Raw genomic sequence first — 24,302 nt, 5'->3', positions numbered from 1 at the left:
GCTTGTAACCTTGAACCACCCGAACTAGGTTATTTTACAAGAGTTAAACACTAACAACACATTTAAGATAGGTATCATCTTACAAAAATTTTCCAGACAGAGTATTTTCATAGATGTGGTGGTATCCGTTGTTGATTCATTTTTAGCCAGGTCAACCGTCATCTCATCACTATCTTAAGCCACAATCTGATATGTCCAAAGGCGATAATAATGATGAGTGAGTGCCTCACTGGAGAATGCAATAACGAAAATAAATAAAATAAATAAAAAAAAAAAAACAATTCTGGAATTAAATGATAATATTCAAAGGCAAAGCAAACATGCGCATTAAATGTGCACAATCGCATAATTCGTTGCGGATTAAAAAAGGATGTGACAGCTCACTGCCCGCAGTCACTATTATCGTCGTCGTCATCATCGCAATCGCATCTTCATAAGAATCATAACCAAGTTTGGTGGATTCTTTGCGTTTTGATGTGCAGAAATCTGACAGGTATGCCAGAAATAAGGCGTTGTTGTTCCATTATAAAGAGCAGATGGAGAAGTTGAAAAAAAAAAAATTACTGAGATTCCTTTTACAGTTTGATTATACAATTTATTATGATTATTGTGGAAATTCCTTGAGGATTGTGTGGTTTTTCTTTTTAAAATTTTTAAAACTATTCCATAATAGAAGATAGTTGTCCTATTGAATTGTTAAAAAAGAACTAACGTTTAAGGAAACAAATTACCTACTGAACTGAACTTTGTCTATACCTATGGTTTTGTTTGGAACTCTTGATATTAAAATATATCAAAGGATATTCTTTTAAGTTCAGCAAATCTGTTTTTTTTTTTTTTATTTCAACAAACCGTGGCTCAATGTCAATTTGCCATTTGTGTGAAAAGGTATTCTAACGCAATGTTAAAGTGATCCAAGTTCACAGAAAATTTTTAATTTTGTCCTTGAAGAAAACTCACTCCTTTATCTTTGCCGAAAAGAATTTCAGTTGCAATAAAAATTCATACAAGATATGTATCATAAAAACAGGTAGCGATATTTTAAAACCATAAAAGATTGCGTAAAGGGTTTTACTTTAATATTATGAAAAGAAGAAAAAAAAAAGGATAAGCAAAAAGGATAATAAAAAAGAGTGAAATAAATTAAGGGGTTTCATAGTTTTACCAAAAAACAATGGTTAAGAGAGTTTATTAAAAAAAATAATAAAAAATGCAAAAAGACCGTTGAACCAGGTACACAATTCATGCGAAAAAATACTTAGATGAAAGATATTAACGGAACATTGAAGCGCACTAAACATAAACATATTTTTACAAACAACAGAAGGTTCAAAAAAAAAATTCAAATGTTAATGGAAATTGCAAAATTTTGCACAAAGGGTTAATGACACGTCATAAAGTGTTATAGGCATTTATCAGCCAGGTATTGAAGTAATTTTTAAAAAATAATGTGTTTTCAATAAAAAATATGCTATCTAAGGGTTTTGAGAGTTATTACATATTTACTTTTTTTTGGTTTGTAATTTTGCTTGATGTCAAAAATTAATAAGTTTTGCTGTTACAGATTTTTAAACACATCTAAGCTGTAAGCACGAAAACTTAAGCAACGCAGGGACATTACTCGACAGGAACATTACTCAACTGTATGTTACTCATTAATGGACATTATGTCCTACTGAGGTGGAACATAACCTCACAATTCGATTATGGTCTTATGTCTCAATTTAATAGGTTATAGAAACACAGAATCAGATGTGTGGAGTTATGTCCCATCTAAACCATTTCTTTTTTAAATAAAATTGAAATAAAAAAAAAAAATCATGTGTGCAATTCACACGTGGTAGAATCGAAACCTTAAGAAATCATTTTTCTTGCAAAAAAAAAAAAAAAATAGAAAAAATCTACTTATTTTTATTCTATCACCTTCAAATCCATGTTTTTTATATGACAACCTTTATAAATTTTATATCATCTGAAAGCTCAAAAGCTCAAAAGCTCAAAATATATACATAATCGATCAGGTCTATGAGACATCTACAAAAAGAGGTAGAATTTTTTAAACTCGATGAAATTTCATCAAAAAAGCAAAAAAAAAAAACATTTATTTTTATGTTCTCATGCTATTAAATCAATTTTTTTGTTTGACAACCTATACAAAATTTTTTACCATGTGAAAGCTTATTGTTTCACCTTGTATAATGATGTATATATCTTATTTCAAAGATGTCTGCAAGAGAAGTTAGAATTTTTTAAAGTCAACCATGTCGAATTTCCAGACTGAGATTACGGTACTTCCTACACTGGTAGCTGGTCATCGCCAACAGATTTCCACAGGTGTTTTGAGGTATTTTTAAATTTTTTTCAATTTAAGATTGTGTAACTTGTAGAGCACGTAACGTTATGTTTGATATATCAAATAAAAGGTTATGTTATCAGCATGCGTATTAAAGTAAAAACCATTTGTATGTGCACTAGATCAAAAGATATAACGTGTGTAGAAAAAGAACATCTTTTTACCGTTATCTCCGAATTTTGAATATGAAATTAATTGAAATTTTGTAAAATTATAATTTATTTAATTACCTATCTACAGTACAAATTTCATTCATCTATCTATTAAAACAAAAAAGTTATAACAAGTTGAAGTCGTGTCGCGTTTTCGTTTCATCTTGTTTCAAATCACTACGATACTAAAGAAGTTTTTACTTCAAAAAAGATGTAAAATGAGTAGAGTATGGGGAGAATGGTGTCCTCCTGCGATTTGGCTGCTAAGTTGGGTGTTTCCAAAGATCTAAAATAGTAGACTTATGTCTCCATAAAAAAAAATATGGAATTTTATCGCACTTGAGTGGGTCACAACCCCATAAAGAAATTATGAAGTTATTTTTACCGAGCTGGAATATTTCCTGTATCTCATTTCTATGCTCCCATGTCTCTGGACTCATTTGGAACTTATGTCCCATTGACACACATGTCTCTGCGCAAACTTAAGCAAGTATTTAAAATCATAATTTTATTCAATTTAAAAAATTTTTGAATTCAATTGCTTCCTTTCTGATGCCCATGACTGAGAGTATATTTATTTCATATGCAAAGCCTCAAGCTGTTTTAAAAACAAAACAAAATAAAATCAAATAACGCACGAAGCGTAACCTAAACCAATGCGATGATTAGTGTGCCAATGCTGGCAAACTATAGTTATATCGTGGATGGATGCTTTTTTTTTCCTTCACTTCATAGTTTTATATAAAATGTTCTTGGGAACACTCCCGTTTCATGTTTGATGAAGAACAATTTACGACTTAATTAAGAAGGCAATGTAATATTAACGAAACCTTAATGAGATGTTGGTGTGTCTAGAGAGAGTATATAGATGGAATAGAATAAAACGTTTTAAAGTTACCATCATCATGAAAAGCCAAAGAACTAGTACTTCTCGATTTGTGTATGTGGTGTAGTGCGGTAGTGCAGAAAAGGTAGGTTGAGGTAAGATTTTTCTGTCTGGAGACTCTTTGAGGATTCAGACTTAAAAAAAAAATGAAAAAAAAAAAAATATATGTAGGTACTAGTTTGTCTACTTTAAACCATGTTAGAATCGTTTTATGTGATGTGATTATGGGAAAACCTGAAGTTGTTTCTGTATTTCTGGACAAAAATACTACATATATAACTCTGACTTGATCGAGGTAAGCACTTGCATAATAATTGCATTTTAAAATGCATCACATAATGCGACTTGCTCAAAAGGTGTTACTACAACCACTGACTTAAAATAGCCAAGATATAAAGTTCTTAAACGATGGGCCATTGCCAATGGGACATTAATGTTTCATGAGAATGTAGAGCAACTTGTAAGTTTTTCACATAGACACTAACTCATTTAGTGTCATCAACTTTAATTACAGCCAGGGTGAATTGGCCAAAACTACATACATAGTACATCAAATGACTGGATTTGTAGGTAATATGGCTGGACTTTGTTTCAGTTGTTGTCTGCGTGGATGTCAATCGTTGTCAAGGTTTTAATTGACTCTCTTGGGAAGCTTTGTTATTATTTTATTCCATTAGTGCAAGAAAACTTGTATCTAAAGTTGTTTTCCGTGGGCATTTAATGGTAAATCTTGTAATAAAGTGAATAAAAAGTTCTAAAACATAATTTAGTGAAGTACCTTTGCTAAGTTGGAGTTTTATTAGGTTTTCGTACCGAATTTTAGTTTAAGTATTAAAAAAATCTAACCTTCAATTTCGTTTGTTGTTAATTTTTGGAAATAAACTGTAAAAGTAATTTTTTTCAACATTTTTCACATGATTGTTTTGTTTTGACTATTGGCACTCTCTTTGTTAACGTATAGGTATTGCTTCATACAAAGTACTCTCTTCGTAGGTTTCGAAAGAATACTTCTGATTTAATAGTGCCGATTGTTCTATAGAAGTCGAACTACACTTGGTGAATATCTGATAGACATGTGCAAGGCATACATCTTTAAGAACAGTTAAACCGACTACTAGTCCTTAAAATCGTTGGAGAATATCGTCGGCACAAAGCCATAACCTCGAATCTGCATTTTTGGACATTTCCACATTAATGCATCATTTAACTTGCTATTAGTCCTTCTATTCACTGCGTCGACCCCAATCCTCCATCTGTTGCCTAGCAGCCTAAACAATAAATGTCCGTTGAATGAGTTTCCGTTAGTTTGCAAGTGTTTCCAAAACTTTGAAGCAGTTTTTTCTCAAAATTACAATTTTGCAGATTCGTGATATGACCTTAAATAGGTTAACGGTTCTTACCGCTAGAGTAATTGCTCCACGTAAAAGTGCGTTACAGAAACTAACATTTATGTACCTACATTGTACAGTCATTGGTATCTGTCTGGTGGTTATTATTTTCTTATTTTCACCTTCATCCTAAACTGTCCTATCCAAATGCTGTTGAGAAACTAATTTATAGTTCTCACTTGAAATTGGCATTTGAACCACGAAATATAATTATTTGAAATCCCTACTACCTTAAAATAAGAAACCCTATAGTCATTTTGAAGACCATCTCCTCCATTTTGGGGAACGTTCATCTAGTACCTACTATTTTTGGTGTATGGCGGTCAAATAAGGAATAGGTATGGTTTATGAAACCATAAATGATAACTTAACCGAACAATTTTCGACATCCATGACATTACCCTTATGAAAAAAAATCTATTTACCTCCTCAATATTTTTATATTATTTTGACGTGATAACGTCTTATAAATCGATGAACCATGGCAGCCACCACAAAAAAGTGGCGCCATTTTCTCCCGTTCCACTCTCGCACTTTTGCAGTGCGGCCAAAAATTTCAATTAAAAATTAAAAATAAACTATTAGAGATACAAAAATCTCCTATAGCTTATTTGAAAGATAATAACCTAAAGCTTAATCCAAATGAAGGATTTTTAAAAATTCCGTCATTTAATAGGGTAGACAGGGGTAAAATGGAAAGATGAAATTTGCGCTAAAATCTAAACGCGTGGTTTTAGAGAGTTGATTCTTTTTGCTATAGATAGAGGAGACTGATTTATGGATAACTGCATTTAAAAAAAAATTCTGGAACTCCGCTATAACGTTTTGTTTGAACGTTGATCAGGTGTTGTGGGTACGACAAAATGCTGATTATGGGTAGGGGAAATTTTTTTTGACAATTCTAAAGATGCCAGGTGAAAGATGAAGGAAAAAAAAACTAGGGGTCTAATACGGATTTTTTTCCAACACTCTGCGTTTCGAAATATGAATTTTTGAGTAATATTGAGTATATATGGAGTAATGATAGACCATGACCACGACTATATGTGTGCGAAATTTCAATCATTTTCGTAAACACAATTTTGAGATAACGGTAAAATAAAATTTTAGAATTCAACAGGTTATAACTTTTTACCAAAAGCAGATAGAAATTTGATTAAACATTTATGAGCATTCTGATACAACTACATTTCATTTGGTATATCACACATAACGCTAGACTAACTACAAGCCACACAATGTTAAATCAAGAAACTTGCGAAAAACCTCAAACCACCAGTGGAGATCTGTTGCGCCATGAACAGCCACCTGTGTGGGAAGTACCGTAATCTCAGTCTGGAAATTCCACATGGTTGACTTTAAAAAATTCTAACTTCTCTTGTAGGCATCTTTGAAATGAGATTGATACGTCATTTGAAAGGTGAAACTTTAAGCTTTCACATTGTATTTTGTATAGGTTTTTAGGGAAAAAATTCATTTAGATGGTGTAAAAATTTTAGATGGTGTAAAAATTTGTAAAGATTGTTGAAAAAAAATGGATTTAATAGCGGGAGAAAATAAATTTACATGTTTTTTTTTTGCTTTTTTTAATGAAATTTGATCGAGTTCAAAAAATTCTAGCTCTCTTTGTAGATGTCTAATAGGCATGATCCATATATATATTTTGAGCTGAAGCAATAGGCTTTCAGGTGTTATAAAATTTATTATAGGTTGTTGTATCAAAAAATTGAGTTTTTGTGTGAAGTGATTTTTTCACTTTTTTCATAAGAAATTATTGTTTTCAATAAATTATTTTAATACTTTTTGCTCATTGTAAAAATTTAAAAATGGTTTTATTATTTAGAAGAAATATTTGGCTTTTTAATGGTATAATTTTTTTGTGAGCTTTTAAAATAAAAAAATTAATATGATGAGAAAAGAAAAAAGGTAAGTATTTTTTTTTTAGCTTTTTCTTGTAAATTATGATTGTTTGAAATAAATAAACGCTTCAAATGGCTCATTTTAAAAGCACACAACCTGTTTTCGTACGACGTTATCACGTAAAATCATCGTCCGTAAACCAGCTTTACAGGCAACCTCTTTTTTTTCAAAGTTCTGCTTTCCATAATTGTTTTACAAAATTACAGAATTTTCGAATAACGGTAACAGCTACAGACTCTGTCTTTTTTTTCTTGACCCTTCATTGCTTACTCAGGTGTTCCTCAGGATTCAGGAAAGCCACCTGGGTCCATTTTTTTTTTAATAGGAAATAAAATGATGTTACTTCATGTATAAATTCAAGTTCAGTTCGAATATTTTCTAAATATATATTTATATATTTTTGCTAAAACAACATTTTTTTCATAGAATCTGTTCTGTTGAATGTTCGGAGTAGTAGTAGAAAAGTGATTGGTACCGTTTTTATTAAATCGCTCCATTTTTACTCATTTTAACCAAAAATAACCAAGGAAAGACTTATTCAAACCAGACATAATCTCAGAAATGATATGTATAAATGAGTTCCGAGAGTTTATAAATTCAATTTTATTGGTCAAAGTCCGGGTTTGTCTCGCAAGTTGGGGGCAAATTGATATTTTTCATATACCTCAATAATTTTTGATTTGTTTGGGTTTTTGTTGAAGAATGAATTTTTGCACTTATTATTATATATAAAATGAGTCCTTAATGGTTATTGTACCATCATATTGTGCTAAATAAATAGTCACTAATGCAAGGCCAAAGCAAATTTCAGTAAACTTCGTTTCAAGGCCCTTTTGGGTGACCAATTCAGTTCAAATTTAGAATTCAAAGTACGCAATAATCTCATAGTAAACAAAACGAGCTCAATGATCGGATTTGTAATCCTGCTTCCAAACATTGCTGCAAAAATAAAATGTTATCTCCATTTATTCATACTTACCTATAATGTATGCTATTATTTCTCTGCCAAAAGATGTTGTTAAAGAAAAAAACTAAGTTTTTTCTTAATTATGTTTCAACGGTGTTAACTTATATAAAAACTATTTAATCTATCAACAAAATAAATTTAAGCATTCTCCAAAAGACTTTTTCGTTCGTTTTGCTATGTGATTTATGTTGACGACATAATCAGATATATTTTTATAGCTTATTAACTTCAGCTGCGGGGCTTATACTTATGCTAGCTTGATTATATTTTTTTTTTTTTTGTAGCCAAAAACGCAATAAGTCTATTATTAATAAGGAAGTAATTAGTGTTTTTGCGGTTTTACGGCACCCAAGAACCAAACCAAATGCTTTGGGATATTTTTTTTTCTGATTCTAAGGCTTTAAATTACTTTTTGAAAATAAAAAAAAATCAAAACCAAAAAGACTTAAAACTTACGAGAGTGAAAACAACTTTAAACGCTAAAATAACAAGGCTGTCGAATAGACTTTATGTAAGCGAAAATTACCGCAATTTGTTCTCAATCAGACAACCAGAATAAGAAAAACAAAAAAAGAAGTATAATTTAAAGTAGTTTTAGATAATTGTAATTACAAAAATAAATAATTTCAAGGTCTCAAGTCGAAAAAATAACGTCATAATAAACTTGTGTGAAAATTATGATGCTCTTGAAATTTGTATGAAATATATAGAAAAGCTTTACCACTGGAAGAAAAGAATTCAGCTGAATTTGCCATGTACATAATATGTTTCCATAAAACTTACATCTTTTACTTCTTGGCATATAGAATACAATATAGGATCATTTGTTTACTCTGTATTCCAATCACATGTAAATAGTTGTTTTACCTTTTCTGAGTTTGATGTAATGGTTGCAACCTTAATCAATGTCAAAATGATAAAAAATGTACCGCAATTTTGAATACCTCAATAATAATATCGATGGCACATATTGTCAGCTTAATTTAACAAGCCATCAATTTGCCATGCACACTCATAGAACAGGGCAAAATGATTAGTTACATCATTTACCGAGTTATAACAAAAAGACGTAATACCATAATACGCTCTATACAAGTTACCTTTCTCCCCTCTGATCTCCCCTTTTCATAACTTTAGCGGCGGCACATGCACTCTTAGTAACCAACATATAAAATAAATTCGGTCACCGAACAAAACAGAGCAACAATGAGTAACAACAACAATATCTAAGAAGATAACTACCATGCCGTCATACTTCACGAGTAATTGCAGATAGATGGATGGATGGATAGGATGGATGGACAGTCAGACAGACATCTATACCTATACGAAAACCAAGCCGTTTTTAAACAAGTATATGAGTCTTAAGTAGACGCGGCCCAGTCGATGACGATGACGGCGCGTAAGTCTTTCAAAAAAAAAAAACTTTTCTTTAAAGTTGTTTTTTTTTTTCAACTTTATAAAGTATCTATTGTATGCGGCTTGTTGGAGTGAGTCGCCATTTTGGCTAACTCAATCTTTTTTTGATCTTCGTCGTTGTGTGGTAAAACAAAATTTTCAAAGCTAAATGGATACATTGTAATCTGGCTAGTAATCGGAAGCTAAAAGCTGACTTTTGATCTGCGGCGGGTGGCTTGACTTTGGCTTGACTGATGTGTACACGAACTGTCAAGCTTCATTGACAGTGAATAGGAAACTATTTGTTGATTTGAGACAGCCACTTTGATTGTTCTTTGTTTTGAAGGTTAAATATCTAAGAGAATCTATTTTTTGTTTGTTTCTTATTCTTTTTTTTTTGTTCAATTCTTATAACTGCAAGTGGTAATATTGGTAATAATTGCATTAATGTACCTACGTACTTTGTACTATTAAGCCAAATTATATATTCGTACAATTCTGTTTGGTTTAATAAATAAGTCACATCCTAAGCAGATTGGTTGATTAATAACTTAAAAACACCCCAGAAAGTATAATCTGCTATAGGTACCTATAATTAATTAATAAAAATTAATTTTTTCAAAAACAAGTTCATTTACATTTGAAGCAAAACGTTTTTTTTTTTTTCAAAAATTATTGTAGGTACGTTCCAAACTGTACACAAAATTTTAAAAATTTTAAATCAACACTTAATAAAAAATGTTTTCTAAAATTTTGAGTAGAAAAAAAACAGCACCATTAAAAAGCTTAAAAAATTTTCTTTTTGACTGTTGCTTTTTAAAAGTTTTTGTAGTTTTGTTGAAATGGCGTTTGGGAAAAACTTACAGAAAGTAAGAAAATGAATGTAGGTGTAGGAGGTGCCGTTTATACATATAATGATTTACAAAAAAATTTTTTTGAACTAAGGGTTAAGGGTGGGCTTACGAAAAAAAAGTTGTAACTTGTTGGAATTACCATGGATAATTGAGAAAAAGTGTAATAAGGACAATATTTACACTGAAAAAAAAACAATTTTGATTTTTAAGAGGTTGGCTGAAAAAAAAAATGTAGGCTAGTGAGAAAAAGTGATTATTATATGAGATAGATACTATTCATATAATGAAAAAGAAATCACCTCCAACACCATTTTATATTTGCTGTTACTTTTGAAAAAAAAAAAAAAAATTGGGTAGATTATACTAAGTATGTAGCTCATATGGCGAAGCCAAAAAATCAATGATTTTTGCACTTGAAAAAATATTTGTTGGTACTTTTTGGTTTTTATTGTGAAATAAAACAAATAAACTTAAGCTTTTTAAAAGTAATGTTTTGGACTACATATCATCAAGTAAGAATCCTAAGTCAAATAAATAACATTTGATGCGCAAAGCCCACGCCAGTGGACTACATGCATTCAAGTAAGAATTCTAAGTAAATAAATAACATTTCATGTGAATTAAATAAAAGGTCACTGTGGTGTATGCGTACTATTTTTTTTTTTTTTTTTGAGGTGAATAAATAACGCTTCTACAATTTTTAAACTAAGGGTAGGATAGCAAAAATAAAAGTTGGACTATCCTTGGCTTACCTTGGACAAACAAACCACGCTTAAATAACGAATTTTTTACAGGAAAAAAAATCATAATTTTATAGGTTTCTGATATGAAAAAAAGTTTAGTGTAATAAAGAAAAAAAAAAGCTATCCTGGGCTAACGTTGGGCAAACGAACCACGGTGCAAAACCAACTATTTTTACACTGAATAAAAAAAGTTTTCATTGAAATCGGTTGCCATTTAAATTCCTTTAAAGATGGTCTTTACTTTCAACATTATAATTGAGCTAGTCGTGTTCTATATTTGAGAGATGGTATTTTTCACGTGTAAGCTTTCACGGATCTTCTTATTTGATCCCTTTAGAGAATTTAATAAAATTCATATCAATCTACATATCGCTCATTTACTTGATCAATTTCAGAATTAAAAAGAAACTGTTTTTTTCAGAAAACGAGTTTTAAATTAAGTATCGATATATTTCTGTATGTAAAAAGTAAGTTTCTAAACTAAAAACTATAGTGCTCCTTTTCCGTCAATTTTTAAAGTTAAGGAATGACTTTCTTAAGGATTAAAGATTACTTTATTCCAATAACTTCCTCATTAATAACTCAAAACTCGTGATTTTTTAGTTACCTATGACAGTATTCAAGTAAATGAGCGATGTGTATTTTTCAAGACTTATACAATACCAAAACGAAGATTTTGAGCAAATTGTAATTTCTATTACTAGGTATTACCTTTTTTTCGGCTAATTTGACTGTACTCGTAACTGCTAAATTTGAAAAAAAAAAAACATTATAGGAATTATATCTCAGTTAACCCTTTCATCCTTGAATTTTAAATTTCAAAGTGCAAAAAAGGTCCGCATCCAAGCTGAAAATATGGTGGAAACCCATTTTTACCGCACGGTAAATTTTTTTCATTTTTCAACTTAAATGGACTGAATCCGATGACTGTCGCATAATTTTGTTATTTTCAGGGGAGAGAAAACACATTGATTTTTCTTCCATGTTCGAAACATTTATGGAAGGTACTTCGCCATACTGCTTTTAAGTTTTGTGAAATATAATTCACATTTACGTTGAACATGGGTAAATTCTTCATGTCATATGATCCTGTTTGAAGCATATCTTTCAACATGTGAAGATCCAATAGGGTCTCTTATAATATTTTTCAGCGCTGGAAATACATCAGCGTTTCATTTATTAGTTCTTTGAAACGTTAAACATATAAAACTTGAAATTCAACGAACTAACTTATCTGCTACCTACATATTTTGTCTTTTTCTGTGTATCATACAAACAACCGTGTGTACCAATGACTATTTCATCATCTTCCATAATGACTTCTCTATAATACACATCCATCCATCCATCCGTCCACATTATTATCAGCAACCGCATTAGCTTACAAATCACCCTTTTACTTCCGATTTCCAGCAAGAATGCTTCCACATCCGGCAATATAGTGAACATATAGCAGCCATATCCTGTATTGGTTCACGATATGTGTCCGGCGCGTAGTCAAACGGGAAGACCAAGGAAAACAAAATGCGACGTGTCGCGCCGCATGATTCAACCTATTATAAGTGTAAACAGAAAAAATAATCATATCCAATACCATCAGATATAGCCTATTAAGCTATGCAAAATATTTTACTTTGTCCTCGTAGTCTTGCAGAGTTGGGGCGTATTAATATTATTTAAAATATATTTATAAAAAAACTCATTACCACAAATCTTCGCACAAAAATAATTTATTTAAAGTATTTTTTCTTTCCTCCTTTTTTTTGTGACTTTCTAATTACCAGTTTGACACTGAATATACTCAACTCACTCCTAGGAAAGTACTCTCGTACTTGAAAGTAACTCTGGATTAAATCTATACAAATAAATATAAATAACTTATAGATATGTATAATAAATAAATAACAAGATGAAGTTTTTTCGTTGCAATCAACAGGATATCAAGCAGGCGGCCTACGGAATTGCTTGTATCCAAACACATCATCATGATGTTGTGCCGTTTGTTTTGGTGCAAATAATATATTTAATTAATTCCTACATTTATGCATTTTTTTTATTTAATTTATTATTTATTTAAATTGAGATAGTTGTTTGTTTGCACATATAGTGTGAACGACAGTGCGCTTGTTATCATATTTTTTCTTAACACGTTCGATTATCTAATTTATGTAGAGCTTCCATTTGCGCGACAGTAGCAAAAATACCTCTTTAATAACTAATTTAACTATTTTACACCTTTGTTTTGGTAAAAATCTGGATGGAGTGGAATACCACGTAAATAAATTGGAGCTTCTGATAAAGTGAAAAAGATGATTCTTATCGTTTCATCTAATTACTGTGAATTTATATAATTATTTTGGTCATAAATATTCTTTTGTATTAGGAAGAGAAACAGGGTTTTGAACTTGCTTCATAAATTTTTGAATTGTTTTTCTAAAGCGAAATATGTGAATTTAAAATTCACTTGAAAGTTTTAAGGACAAAAGATTTTTGGAAATCTTTTTCGGATCTTATACTTTTCAAATTCACCAAAAATCGAATAGTCAATGTTTGTGGAGGGCAAAATACCAAAATATACCACAAACACAAATTATAGCCGACCACACCGTAGCCAGCAGCGAGCGCAATGAAACCATAAAGCCGGCAAATATCATTTTGTATTAAACTTTTTTTCTCTTTTTCTTGATTTTTTTTTTGTGTCCATAATCTTGGCCTAGGCCTTCAAAAAGTTCCTCAGCCGTGCCGCTATCACTTGATTGTACTTCGTACTTGCTCATTGCCATTGTCTTCGCCGGCTTTGGTTTTTTTTGTTATTTCTTTTTTTGCAATTCAGTCATCCATCTCTAAAGCCAGAGCTCCATTACCGCAAGTTGCTATGTAACAACAAAAATTCAAGTTCATGCGCCTAGCGTGCCGCTGCGTTACCTGTAGTTGTCGTACCTAGATACTCTCCCATTCCCCCCCATGCCCCAGATTATCATGATACAGCTTTGATTGTATAACGAATGTAAGTACTTTATGTATTTTCCTTTGAGTTTGAGTTTAAGTCTCTTTACCTATTGTTTGGCGCTTTTTGTGGCTTTTTTCGCGGTGTTTATTTGGGGGTTTCGAGGTTTGAGTGTATCTTTTAGATTTCATGCGGTTGTTTTTTTTGAGCCTTGGTTGTTGCGGAACGTCGCCATCGTGCCACCACAAAGTTTTTCTAAAGGGGGATGGAAATATATGTATTCTATTCAATGAAGCAAGGTGGCCATTATACCCAATGCTTAAATTTCGTTATCTCTTTTTTGTTTTCTTCTGTTAAACATCTTTATTATTTTAGATAATTTTTTGTTTGTGTTTTTTTTTTCAAAAACTTTGTAAAAAGAACAACTTGGTTAAAATTAATGGGTTTCAATTTATGGTAAGCTAAGTTTAAGATACACAATTAACTGTGGGTCATGAAGTTAAACATAAACTGTTTAGGTATAGATGATACACATGGATTAAGAAATTTTTTTAATTCATGTACAAAAATTTAAAAACAAACTCGTTTATAGAGTAACAAAAGTTATTTTGACTGAAAAAAGTAAGTTTATGTACGTAAGACTTTTGAGGACGCTGCGATAGCATTACACCTAGTAAATTTAACTTTATTTCTGGTTTATTTAACTACAGTATGGCGTTATTTTCTCTCTGTGTAGGTTTTTTAAAACATTGTTTCGCATAGAAATAACTATGGAATTTTAAAAATACTAAAATTTGGACATTTGGCATGTTTTTGAAATTACTAATCGATTTTTTACATAAAAATAGCAACCTTAATTGCTTATTAATTTTGTTCTAGTTAATTAACAAAAACCTCGCTAATTTTTCTATGCGGAGCAATGTTTTAAAGATTTATGCAAAATTTCAAGTGAAAATAATTAAAACGTCTTAAGAAAATGCATTTCAATTTTATTCTCCTGAAGCCTTGTCACAATTTTTTGCCGTAAAATGGGCCGATGCCGATTTATTTCATGAAATGTAGTTTTGTGCGTGCATCTTTAATTTTAAATATTAAGTTGAGCTCACTTTCTATGTTGAAAATTTTCAGTTTTCATTAAAAAAAAAATACATATAATGTACAAAAATTTAAACCATTTCCAAATTAAAAGGGTGCCTGGATTACATGTACTAAAAATATTATTGAAAAAGTTATTGAATTTCGATAAAATTGACGATATTTCAAAAAAACCTTAACTTCAGTTTTGAAGTTAAATTTTCTTTTTAATTTCAAATAAGATCTGAACCTCAATTAAATGATTAAAGTATTTATTTGAAGCTCATTAAGTTGTCCATTTAATCCTAAAAACTTAAACATTGTTATGCTAATAAAATAACACAAAGTTTTTTTTTCTACCAAAATTTAAAGATACTATAGATTTGACAAGACCAATTGTGTTGTAGCTTCTGTTTACACATCCAAAGCCAGCTTACATAATTTTCTTATAAAAGAAACTCATTTTTCCCTGAAAATTTTGTAAAATATTTGTATTTATTTGTGCTACTGTTTCTCATAACATTTCTAACCCAAATCCAGATGGTAGTGATTAAAGTTAACCTCTAAAGAACAAAACCCCACACATATTTTGAATTTCTTTCTTCAATATTCTTGTTAGAAGCATTTTGTCCGACCTTCCATATAAACTTCAAGAAATCATATATACCCACTCCCTATCAGAGAAAAAAAATCTCACTACCCAACTCATTAAGTATTTATATGGTCTTTTAAAGCGTATCATAAATTTCATAAATTCCTCAAAACAATGATCCAATGTTATTCATATCGTGATACAAGAAAACGAAAGACTTGAGGCAAGAACTTTATTTTGTTGTTTTGCTTTTTTTTATGGTTATAATTCTTTTTCAAAATGTGATCTCAGATAAAAATGAAAATTATGAAAACAAAAGAAAAATACAAATCATTTATAGAACGTCAATCAGTGTGGATATGAAACAATTTAGTATCTCATAAACATGCCAAAGCGATGTATAGCCTTTAAAAGGTGGAGTAAGACTCACTTTTGTTTTGTATCACTCCCAAAATTTTATTTTATGATTGTGTTTATGGATTGAGTGTGTTTTGTTAGAAATGCATTTCTTTTGATGTAGAAAAATTTAAAAATCAAGGCAAGTTCACTATCTCGTAAAAAATAACAAAAAATTTTCAAGAACTAATGCTACATAAATATTATTGTGCTTGAAAAACAGCCCATAAGCCAGTGATTGATGGGTCTTTGAAATTATGTATAGAACTGTTAATGGATTTATTTAACATATACACACAATACGGTAGACGATTCTAAGCACACACAACAGGTAGTGATCCACTGGTTATAAGAGATTTATGTCATGAACTCACGTACATTAAATATCAGAACTCTTGTGGAGTATGAATAGAAACTCGTATCTATAACAAAATAAGGCTTAATCAGGATTAGTCACATGATTTTATTTTTTGTGTTGGTCAGCTGGATATGTATCACGAATAAACACCCAATCAATATCTAGATGGAGGACTTCATATTAGTTATTCCAATATCAACACTATTTCTTACGTATGCCAATTAATAACTTTATCTTTTTTTTTTGCAATAACGTTTCAACAAGTCTAGATTTTATTTTACTTATATAAACGCACCGAACTTTTTTTTTTTTTTCTTCAAACATAAATTGTATTAAACTGGCTTTAATATGTTCTAGTCTTTTCTTAAGCAAAAAAAAGGTTAAATTGTAACAGAAAAATGAACATTTACTATAGCGTCCAGCTGTGTCCATAATTAATTCTTCACAATGTTTTTAACTGACAAAATACGAGAAGTGTTTATTGCAACATTTGCAACATCTTCCAGAGAAACAAAACAAAAAAATATAGAATTAACAAATGTGTGTGCGTGAAAAACGGGTTGGGGTTGTGGCTCCAGGACATTATACTCTCAAATCACTTGTGTAATGGAAAATAATTCTGAAAGCTAAATAATTTGTTTCACTTGTTTGAAGAAAAAATATTACGATGCATGGCATAAATATTTTTTATAATATATAAGTCATCAGTGAGTGCGCAGAGTTTCATGTTGAATAAGTTATAACTGTGAAAATTGAAAAAAAACATTTAATAGCGATAAGTCATCTTTGAAAGAAAAGCATGGCACATGATTTAGTTTCAGATGCGTTTACGATAATTTTTTTTCAAAGAGATATTTTGTCGGCTTTTGTACTCAATGGTGGCTGTTTTGGAATTTTGTTACAAAAATCTACAGGTTAAAATTAGCAAGAATAATTTATTGAATTAGTTCTGAGTTAAAAGTTTAATGTCCGAATTTCAGCCCAAATTTTTAGTGACTTAATCCCACAAAAGAGTGTATCCAAAAGGGTCCTCCCAGCAGATATAACTATAAAGTGCTTTGGGGTGGAAAGGTTATACACAGAAATAAATATTGTAAAGTTTACTATGAAACCCAGTAAAAACACTGCCAAGATGCCTCCAAAAGATTCAGACTATTTTGTGGATATGGAAGGAAAGTTTCCTAAAAAGGCGAGTAATGCATTCTACTTGGATGATGAGGGTCAAAATATCTTCCTTTCTTATCTACAAGTTATTAGAAAAGCAATACTAAGACTCAAAACGCATAAAGTTACTGCAACCCAGACGGGTTTCCGAATTATTTAATGCAGCCGGCTATGATCTAGTTAGGAACCAGGGTTGGAAAAAATCAATGAAATAAAAAATAATATTTATTGCAAATAAAAAAATTTCCCAAAAAAAAAAATAGCTAATATATGGTTAAATAGCCAAAATTGAAGAAATTCGACGAATATTAAAAAAATTTAATTTTAATTTTATTTTTGAAGTGAAAACTTCTTTAGTATCGTAGTGATTATTGAAACAAGAGGAAACGAAAACGCGACACGAACATTCAACTTGTTATAACTTTTTTGTTTTAATGAAGTTTGTAATGTAGATAGGTAATTAAATAAACTTTAAATGTACAAAATTTCAATTAATTTCATACTCAAAATTCTAAGATAACGGTAAAAAGATGTTGTTTCCTACACACCTTATATCTTTTGATCTAGTGCACATATAAATTTGATTTAACTTTAATACGCATACTGATAACATAATCTTTTATTTGATATATCACACATAATGGGATGTGCTCAAAAAGTTACACAATCCTAAATTGAAAAATACCTCAAAACACCGTAATCTCAGTCTGGAAATTCGACATGGTTGACTTTAAAAAATTCTAACTTCTCTTGTAGGCATCTTTGAAATGAGATTAATACGTATTGATATGAAAGGTGAAACAATAAGCTTTCACATGGTATACAATTTTGTTGTAGGTTGTCAAAAAAAATTGATTTAATAGCATGAGAACATAAAAATAAATGTTTTTTTGCTTTTTTTGATGGAAATTGATCGATTTCAAAAAAGTCTAGCTCGTTTTGTAGATGTCTCGTAACCCTGATCGATATATATATATTTTGAGCTAAGACAAAAAGCTTTCAGATGATATAAAATTTATATAGGTTTTTATATAAAAAAAAATGGATTTGAATGTGAATTGAACACGTGATTTTTTTTTCTCAATGCAGAACATTTTTTAATTTCAATAAAATTTGTTACATACAAAATATTTTTATTTTCAATACAAATTTTTTAATGCAAAATTTTTTTATTAGAATTAAGTTTTTTTTTTTAATTTTAATCAAATTTTAATGCATTGAAAAAAATATTTTTTACAACCCTTTTTCGAATATGAACCAATTCACGTGCCATTACAATTAAATACTAAAGAATTTGTTTGAAAATTGTGACAAAGGGCAGGCTGTAGTTTAAAAAAAAAAAAGTAAAAAAGTCAGCTCAATCTTTTATGACTGATTTTCAAAGCGATCTTTGGTTTCAGAACTATCTGTAGTTTCGGATCGAAAGAATTCTATCCCCTGTGCGATCTTCTTCAAAAAGCTTTTATTTTTTATTAATTCATTGAGTTTATGTAAAAATAAAAGCGACAGTTTTGAAGTATTTGGAATAAAAAAATAATTTTTTAAGTTCGGACATCAGCTCTTTTGTTTTAAAGGAAAAATTAATTTTCTGTTGAAAAATTAGTTTGGTTAACAATCGAAGATATAAAAAAAATGAAAAAAAAATTTCGACTACTCAAACTTACATTCATAAAGAATCCAGATAAGACCTTAAGAGTCAACAGAAAACAAAACAAAATTATTGCATAATTCCTCAGAAATATGTTTGTTTTTGTGAATGTGAATGAAGATTAATACCAGTAGCGCAAGAAGTATAATTAACTGGGCAATCATCATGGTTCCCGCGAAAGCCGGTAGCTATACCAAACAACCTGGTGATGGTTAGGTCAATTCACAAGAAACAGATATACTTATAAAGTGCGAACAACAATTAAGTGAGGAAGTGTATGATGGTGCAAAGGGAATGAATGAATCAAAAACTATCCTTCTTTAAGTTCATTCTTCTTTTTCTGTTTGTTTGTTTTTTTTTTTTGTCTTTTTGCTGTGTGTGACAATTTTTTTTTTCAGAGTTTAACTTCCCTCCGACATTTTTCTTGTTTTAATTCGCTAACTTGTTTTTTTTTTTATTATTATTGTTATTATAATTCTAGATCCGGTCAACATTATAGAGTGGGGCTAGACTGTGGGAAATCTGAGTCTGATGGAGAGAACCTATAAGAACCTTGTGATGATTTCATGTTACACGAGACTCTGGAGGGCGATGGGCTCCCCATCCTCATGGAATAGTTAAGTGCAGAAATAACAAATAAAACAGTTGGTAGCTTTGCAAAAACAAAAAACGAAGAGCAAATATAAGAAGTTATAAGACAAAATACACAAGGAAAAGAAAAGTAAACTTATTGTGGCTAGAATTTTTATTTTTTTACTTTAATTCTTGATTTTCTCAGAGATGGCTGTTTGAAGAAGCTGTAGATAAATTTAGACGGAAAATAAAAAAAAACCTCTTCCTAGATTTCTTTAGTTTTTTTTTCTTCATTCGATTCAGTAGAGTGATCTCTTGGTTGGAAAACAGAATCAATTGGTTGAAATCACGAAGAGGTTTTATTTCAACTTACAGTTTAGTTTTTTTTTTTTTTTTTTTAAGATTTTGAGGAGAGGCATGATTAGGAACTTTGTCTTTGTAGAAGGATAAAGGATGTAACTTCTTTTTTTTGCACTGTACGGACTCAACACAGTTCCGCATAAATTACCCCACACGATTGTTCTGTCATGTGTGGAAATGGTTAAAATATACGAAATGATATGGAACGAAAAAGAATTCTATTTTAGATCACGATTTTCTATTTGAAGACATAAGAAAAGTCATGTTCTGACAATCATGGCTGAGTGGGTTTTTTCTTTTTTTTTTCTTATAAATTTTCACCTGTTTGCATGATATTTTCAGAATAATATAGCACCTTGTAAGAATTTTCTGAAGTAAAAGGACTAAATTTAGGAAAGTTTAATAAGTTAAAGGTACATTTTTTTTCTTTTTTTTACTACACGACGTTTCGGGGATGTTTATCTCCTTCTTCAGGTCTTTATTTAAAGAAACAATAACGATTATAAGGGACTTACAATTTTTACCATCGCGTCGAGTCCAAAAGGCTAAGTATTCACTTTTTCATATATGACTTCAAGATACTCTTATAGGCTTTGTCAATCCTTCTCAGGACCAGTGCCCCTGAAAATATGCCTGGTACACGAACCAATATCTCTGACGTCATATTCAATCGCACTTACCATTTTAGTTAGTATTTATATTAAAAGTATTAATGATTTTTAACTTATTTCTTAGAAACAAAAGAGCTGACGTACGAACTTGAAAATTTGAGTGTTTCTTCCAATTAATGCAAAACTGCCGCTATTAATTTTATTTTTATTATTAAAAAAACAACGCCAATTTTTACAAAAATTTAGTTTTGTATGCACCCAAAGAATGCCTTTTTTTTTTGAAAAGATGTAAAGCATATATCAGGTAAAGCTTAAAAAACACTGATTTTCTTGTTAGTTACTTTATAAAAAATACATAAGAAAGTACTTATAATTCTAATATGCTACTTATATTCCAAATTTTAATGTATACAAACAAACTTCTTTAAATGAGTAACAGATACATAAATTATGTATATTATAAGCAACAAAACAAAATAAAAAATAATTAAAACTATCACGTTCCCGTGTGTACCCACTTTATATCAATTGAATTAGACTTCCGCCTTTAATTACTCACCTGGTGAACACATGGTCGCTGCCACCATAGCCGCATAATATGTTTATTACTATACTACGTTAAGACTTCTATAGAATATACTTCAAAAAACAACTATCAATTACTCAACGAAAAACAAAATGCTAACAAAACTTCCAAACTTGCACACGACTATTAAGTGTGAATTAAATGAAAATAAAAATAAAAAAAAAACAATTTTAACCAAAGAATAGTGGTAATATAATTCGCACGCATTACCATAGTATACTCACCAAACACAACAGCAACAACAATAACACGTCCTCACGCATTTCTCGTACTGTAGATTTAATTTTTAGTAAGCAAACTTATAAGCCCATACAATAATATGCACGTTTCTTGCTTCAGCAATTAATTTTAATTTCGACAAAGCACCACACAGCTCAAATAACCGACAAAATGGCAACCTTGGCCTTGGTTGGGGTTGTTAGCCAAAAACCTATCCACCGTTGTTAAACCTATTACTATTAAATCTACTGCTAACAGAACTATCACAGACTTTTGGCGGGAAAATTGCTTCTATTATCTCTCTAATAACAGAAACGACAAAAGCTAGCCTCAGCTGAGGCTGACAGTCAATTAAGAAGCGATCAAGTCTTTAAAAAATCATAAATCTTTGAGGCTATGTAGATACTATTTGAAGGCAGGAAAGATAGTTCTTTTTTTTAATTAACGCACTCGTTTTAAAAGGAAAAACTCATTTACATATCTGTCTTTGACTTACTCAAATAAAAGATAGTACCTTCTAATGTTTTTTTTTTTAGCAAAAATTAGAAGAAATCAAAAGGTTTTAGACTTTTTGTAATGTTTTTTAATGACTCGAACGATTTTGTCGCTGCTTTCTTGAACTTTTAGGTCCCGCTTTTAATGATCTTTTTTTGTAAACATGCAATCTCCATTCAAATTTAAATCAAATAAATTATAGTCTCAATATATTTGAATTATTTTATAAAGGTAAGAAACCAAGCCTTAAAATTTGTATTCAAGAGATTTTTATTCCAGGAAGAATATAATATGACGATGTAAGTTTAACACCTCCTAGTTTATGTATGGTTAATTTGCAATTTGTACAATTACTTTAATATACACATGTCGATTATATTGTTGTTTCTCTTTTTTTTTTTTGTTAAAATAAAATAAAAATTAATTCATTCTTTTATTGCATCGATGATTTGATTTAATGAACAAGATTGAGATAATAACTAAGGTGTGAAACTTATAAACTGGATATAACAAATGTTAAAAAGTTATTAATTCATTAAGATTCAATTCATGGTGGCAACTTGTCTCTCGTATTGATTGACTGGATTTTGTTAAGAAAAATCTTGTTATTTTTTCTATACAATACTTACATTTTGATATGAGTACATTAATTTTTCTCATTTGAAAACTTGTTTTGAGTGGTAATAATCTTAGAAAAAAATCTCACATGCAACATCACTATAGAACAAAAAAAAAATGTATTAAATTTTTTCTTAATTGTTTTTTTACTAAGTTATTGATCCATTATTCAATAAAAATAAATAAAGTAGTAATTTATTGAAGAACATGGGAAATTTATTGCAAGTTTTTTAATCGATTTTATAGTTTATAGGTAGTATAGTTTTTTTTTATCTAAATTTAATAAGTGATATTGGAAGATTGATGACTTCTCTTAGATTCTATTAATAAATTAGGACGATTTTCGTTGATCAGCAAATACATTTTTCAATAATGGAAATAAATTTAACCACAGTGAAATTTTTAGGTTAGGGTGCATACTGAAATCTTCCTAAACTTTGTAAAAATTCAGAGAACATTATTTCAACACTCAATTCAACATTTCACCTTGTTTTTTTACTAATATTAATAAAATACAAATTTTAATTCTGAGTTATTGGTTTGACGTTTTAAATATCAACACAGTATCTATCATTTGAAAAGTTCTATCATATTTGAAAAGAGTTGTTGAGTGTTCTATTCAACAGAACTCAAATTATTTAATTTTTTGGCACACCGCACCGGTAAGAACATTTGAATCAATTTTCAAAATTTAAACATACAAGGTCACTGTGGCGTATACGTAACATTTTTTTAAAGTATTCTTTATGCAAAAAGTTGACAATTTTTTGGGCTATCTTTTAAAACCTTAAGCAATTACGAAAATTCTAACGTCTTCAATTTTCATGCAATTTTTACTCTTTCGAAAATACTGTTTTTAAACGATTTTCAACTAGAAAATGTTATTTTTGATAAACGCATTTCAGCAATATTTATTTCCGAATTTAACGATATAATTTTTATAAAAATATGTTATGAGTGAAATTCAAGAGTTTTGTGTTGGGTTGAAATCGTTTCAATAGATTTATTTATTTATCTATTACATTAATCTAAAATTCCAGCATCACTCATTCTCATTATGTTTTTGCGTCGTGAATCCAAATATTAAAATAAAAATCGAAAGATATTAGTTTGAAGAGATTCTTTAAGTAAAAAACACGTAGTTAAATAAAAATAATGTTACATACTTTGAAAAAAAAGAGGAGTTGAGGAAATTGAAATTTTTCTTGCAAAATAAACTGAAGCCTTTTAATTTTAATGTTTCATGTAATTCCAATCTTGTGAAAATCGATAATCAACAAATTGTTTCATGGGAGATACCAGTTAATAAAAAAATATATTTTTCTCAAATCTATTTTTCGAATTTCTAATTATATTAATATGTATTTGATTGATGTTCCAAGTTCCATTAATTAATAAATTGGTGTTATTTGCAAAACTTTTCAAAGTAAGTTCAAACCTCCATCTTCACTATTAAAAAAACATCATCCCCATATTCTTAACTAATTAAAGTAAAAATCGTGTTCTAACTTATAAATTTATAATCAAAAAAATGTATGATTCCGTTTCCAATCCAAGGTTATTCTGCTTTAAACCCGTTCATCGATTCAATGACCCAGAGCCAAAGAGTAATTTTATATTTTTATATACACATTTTTTTTTTATTTTGCTGTCAATATAGGATGAGGTGCAAGTTTTGCAAAAATCGTGTTTTCTTCTTTTACTTTTTTTTTTCTTTTTGTTATATTGTTATAATATTTACTTGTTTGACCAAAATATTTCGGGCATAAAAACGACTTTTATGCTAAGGCAAACAAACAAAAACTTTAAGTGCCCTGAAATGACCGAAACAAAACAACCCCGTTGAAGAAAGAGAGTACAAAGATGGGGATGGGGGATTTTCAATGGAGTCACACGATAGTATAAGAAGATTTTTTAGCTTTTTGTCTGAAATACTGAGACGTTCGGATGATTTTGGTAGCAAGTGTTGCCAATATTAAAACATTTTAGTTGGTTATTAA

This window comes from Episyrphus balteatus, chromosome 2 (genome assembly GCF_945859705.1).
Source record: "Episyrphus balteatus chromosome 2, idEpiBalt1.1, whole genome shotgun sequence".
Classification (NCBI taxonomy): Eukaryota; Metazoa; Arthropoda; class Insecta; order Diptera; family Syrphidae; genus Episyrphus; species Episyrphus balteatus.
Note: the sequence above shows the minus strand (reverse complement) of the source record.